The sequence below is a fragment of the Oratosquilla oratoria genome, chromosome 42 (assembly GCF_046742065.1).
Source record: "Oratosquilla oratoria isolate Oo_2021 chromosome 42, ASM4674206v1, whole genome shotgun sequence".
In the NCBI taxonomy this organism is placed as follows: domain Eukaryota; kingdom Metazoa; phylum Arthropoda; class Malacostraca; order Stomatopoda; family Squillidae; genus Oratosquilla; species Oratosquilla oratoria.
In genome coordinates, this window is record NC_134818.1 from 8,376,870 (window position 1) to 8,381,869 (window position 5,000).

Here is a 5,000-nt window from a genome sequence, read left to right on the forward strand (position 1 = left end):
ATTACTATTACTAATATGAAGTAGTTTACATTTGTCTATATTGAAAAACATCTGGGAATTTTCCGTCCATTCGCAGATAGTGTTCAGATCACTTTGTAATTTTTGTTGTTGTGTTATGAATATCCTCGTATTTGCATTTCTAGTATCATCTACAGACGTGGATAATTTACACTTTTTATTTTCGTCCAGGTCATTAATGTATATCAGAAAGAGTTCAGGACCTAGGCCTGAGCCCTGAGGCACTCCACTTGATACACAATGCCAGTCTGAGCATTTTCCATTCAAAAGACTCGTTGCTTATGATCAGACAGCCATTTAGAAATCCATCGGTGAATATGACCTACTATATCGTGGGATTCTAGTTTGCTTAGTAACCTCCTATACGGAATTTTACTAAAAGATTTTTGGATGTCAAGATATATAACGACAATTGCCCTCCCTTCTTCGTACATTCCGTAAATATCATGCGAGAAGTCGAGAAGGTTTGTCAGACACGAGCGCTTACTATGTAAACCATATTGGGAATCATAAATTATATTGTTTTTCTCCAAGAATTCCACATTTTTGTCTCTCAGAATAGACTCCATTAGTTTACAGACAACTGATATAAGGCTAATAGGCCAATAATTACCAGGATTGGGTTTGTCACCTTTTGAACAAGGGCATAAAATTTCCTAGTTTCCATCTTTTTCACAATTCTCCTGGATTGTAAAGATAAGATAAAAATCACACTGGTGGTCTTGCAGACGGCTTCTTTAACTTCCTTGAGTATTCTTGGGTAAACAGTGTCTGGGAGAGGGAGAGTAGGACAGAAAGGAGGGAGAGGAGGGGGAGGAGCGAAGGGAGGAGAGAGAGAGAGGAGGGAAGGGGAGACAGAGGTATAGGAGGGACAGGAGAGAAAAATGGAGAGGAGGAGAAAGAACGATGGAAGGAAGTAGGAAGTAGAGAGAGGAGGGAGAGGCGGGAGTGGAAGGAGTGGAGGGAGATGAGGGAGAGGAGGGAGGGGAGAAAAGAAGGAAGGGGGGAGAGGAGGAGGAGGAGGAAGAGGAGGGGGAGGAAGAGGAGGGGGAGGGGGAGGAGGAGGGGGAGAGGAGGGAGGGGAGGAGAGGAGGGAGGGGAAGGAGAGGAGGGAGGGGAGGAAGAGGAGAGGAGAGGAGGGAGGGGAGTTGAGGAAAGATGGCGGCGAAGGATGCGGCGGAGCGGCGCCAAGAGCAGGTGACGCCCCGAGGCGGCGGCGGCGGCGGCCCAATAAGCGGCACTTGTTCTCGTCCGCCGCCATCTTTGCAAACTTGAGACACCCTTTAATTGCCTTCACCTTTAACTACTTTGCATCACCGCAAAACGACCCTTCATTGCAAACCCAAAACTCTTCCCCTGTCCTCTTTGATTTTTTTTTCCCCATCACAGAGATGTCTCTATTATATAGTACTTCCCGCCTAAAAATATTAATAGAAAATAATAATAATTATAATCATAAACAACAAGTACATTAAAGAATAAATAGAAAAAATAAAATCAACAATGCTACTTTGGGTGTGGATTTATCAAAATTCGATTATGATACCATCACCTCTTTAAACCGAAGGAAGCCCACTTCTGAAACTCCCTCCATAAAGCAGCCATAACCAACTTCCCCAGAACCCCAATTTATTGCCGAAACGAGACATCCTACCACAGAACAACCCATATACCGAAGACTTCAGGAAGATGGACTTTGAACACATCAAGTTCGATTTTATGATCGCCAAAGTTTGTTCAATGTATGTCATCAGCTATTCAATGTTTACAAATCCCATCCAGACAATACCACGTGACTTTGTTCAGCTCTGCGGTCGAGGCCGCTGTTAACCCCTTTTGTGTGAACCCTTTTGGTATGCACTGAGGGTTGTTCGTTATAAAGGGGTTTCCTCGACTGCCTGACAACTCCCTTGACATATTTTCTTCTGGTCATGCACATCAAAAGGCGTTAAGCGTGTCTTAATATATACGAAGTGGGTGTATGCTCTGACTTGGCCACCCCGCTTACAGGGTGGAAAAGGGCCTCGGTGTGTGTGTGTGTGTGTGTGTGTGTGTGTGTGTGTGTGTGTGTGTGTGTGTGAGAGAGAGAGAGAGTGTGTGTGAGTGTGTGTGTGTTTAGCTGAGGATTGTAGCTTAGTCTAATAGTCTCTCGACTGAATTCCAGTCTAATCTATAAAGTTTACCATTCTGATATCGAACATAGCCTATACTCCCAGTAAAACAATTACCAAAAACACCCAAACCCACCCACCCACACCCACGCGGATTTTTCTCTATCCACACTCACGAAACACATTTCCCCCGGCTGCTTTCCTCTCTCCTGTGGCACTGATGCCAACCGGTCTCCCCTTCCTCTATTTCACTCCCTTTCACGTTGGCACTCTTTCCCTCTACTGGCAAACATTTTTTCCCCCTTTTTCTCCAACAAAGCAGAGGTCTTTCTCCCCCTCTGGCTTCGTCTGCAAACGACCGTGGCTTCCCTCATCTTGTCCCTTTCCTCCTCCACTTTAGTGGGTACACTTTCATCACTTTCCATTCCAAGCCGCTTCTTCCTCCTCCTCCTCCTCCTCTTCTCGTCTTCCCTTTCTGGCCTTTCCTCTTCCTCTTCGTCTTCGTTTTCTGCTCCAGTAATCGACACGTCTGCAGAAACATTTCCTTCACACATTTTCTCGTATTGAACTTGGTTGACGCCAAGGTATTCCATTCATTCCGTGGCACTCCCTCACTCGGTGGCACATTGGGGGTTGCAACCCATTTCCCTCCCTCCGTGCCGGACGGTCCTCTTCCTTTTCGGCCCTTTGCCGCCGGGCTATTTCATTCACCGGCGTGTCACCCGCTCCGGAAGCTTAGGGGCCAGCTAATGCCAAGCAACAACTATACCACTTCACTTATGCTGGATGAGGAGGAAGAGAGGAGAGGGAGGAAGAGAGGGGAGGGAGGAAGAGAGGTGAAGGAGGAGGAGAGGAGGAAGAAAGAAGGGGAGGAGTTGAGGAGGAAAGATATGAGGCTGAGGAGGAAGAGAGGAGAGGGAGAAAGAGAGGTGAGGGAGGAATGGAGGAAGAGAGGGTAGGGAGGAAGAGAAGGGAGGGAGAAAGAGGGGTAGGGGAGGAATGGAGGAAGAGAGAAGAGGGAGGAAGACAGAAGGAAGGGGATAAGGAGGAGGAGGAGGAGGAGGAGGAGGAGGAGGAGAGGGAAAGGAGGAGAGGAGGAAGTAGAACATGAGTAACAGAACGAGGGGGGAAAGGAGAATAGGAGGAAGAGAAGAAAAGGAGAAGAGGAAACAGAATATGAGTAATAGAACGATGAGGAAGAAGAGAGGAGGAGGAGAAAAGGAGGGGAGAGAAAGGAATGGGGGAAGAGAAGGGCGATGAGGAAGAAAAAAACTGTTGGCTGTTAGTGGTTGTAATCACCTGAAAAGGGTTCAGAGAACACCCCCGACCCCGTCTTCAGAACTCTAAAAGGTTGGAAAAAAAAAAAAAAAATCCCCGATTACTTTCATGTGTCTCATCCACCTCGACTCAACCAGTAATTTTATTCAGCCAAGGAAAACCCCCCTTGTGGTCTTTAAGACCCTTTTTTCAAATCTTCCAAGACTTCTTCACCCGATCATTGGGTCCCTTGTCGCATTTTTTACTTAAGCTTTGTTCTTTACTTTTTTTTTTCTTTCAATTCTCTTTCGTAAGATGAAGCAACGCCTTCCTTCCTCCCCCACTCTCCTGGTTATTCTCTACTTCCCTCCCCTGACGTAAACACACACGCGTTTGTGCGTCCCAACGCACGTACTCGCTCTGGTGGCAGCGCTCGAGAGTTGCTAGGGGCGACGGTTGCTATGGTGACCTCATCATGTTTTCAACTCGTGCAGACTTGTTCCGACAAGTCACCGCCGCCGCCCGGATGCTCACCAAGGGATCCGGGGAGACTGCACGGACCTCCCCCTCCTCGCTGGACACCCGGAGACGCTACTGCTCCTCCTTGGGATGTTCCATACGCATAAACATATTGGGACTTTGAGGTCTTCATAAAGGGGAGAGGAAGGTGAGGGGGGAAGGGAGCCACAGGGAGCAAATGGGGGGGAAAGCTGCGCCGAGGAAGCTTGGCGAAGACGCGCACGAAACCCAAGCCGTTTCCCTTCAACAGGTGTCAGAACATCGAGTGAGAGGGAGGGAGGGAGAGAGAGGGAGGGAAAGAGAGAGAGAGAGAAAGAGGGAGAGAGGGAGGGACAGAAGGAGAGAGAGAGAGAAGGGGGGGGGTCGGAGGCATGGCCGAGGAGGTAATAAAGGCTCCATGATCCATCTCATGACACTCGATATTGATCCTTATCTTCGATGCTGCTAAGACCTAAAGTGGAGGAGAGGCGGCGCCTCGGGGGTCCTGACGCGTTGTGCATCCGGCGACACTGGCAACCGAGCCCGCGGCGCCGCAGTGAGGTGGGCGGGGGTGGGGGGAGGGGGGAGGGGGAGGGGGCAAGAGGTGCCAAGCCAAGACGAGAGACTCAGTCAAGGCACTGGGAAACGGGTTAACCCAAAAACGGAGAAACCATGAGGGTCGAAGGGGTGGGTGGGGGGGAGGCGGTTGTGGGTGGAACAAGAAGGATGAAATTTCGAATAATGAAGCCAAAGTTGTTGGAACTAGAAACCTCATGGGGTTGGTAGGATAAAATAGATATGATTAATTAAGTAAACAAACAATAAAAATAAAGAAGCAAACAAATAAAATTGGCAAAACTAATGTACTTATTGCAATGCGTAATGTAACAAGACACTACTTAATAATAAAAATAATAGATGAATAAACATTAATTGCGTGGGGTAACAACAAACTAATTAAGAATAAATAAATGAACAAAAAATTGCATGGCCTGAAAACAGGATCAATTTATAACTGGTAAAGAACACATGAGAGGCCTAAGCCACTACGAAGAAAATTCGGTCCTGTCAATGAACGGAAAGTGAATTATGGAAAGGAAAGCGCCAAAGGAAATG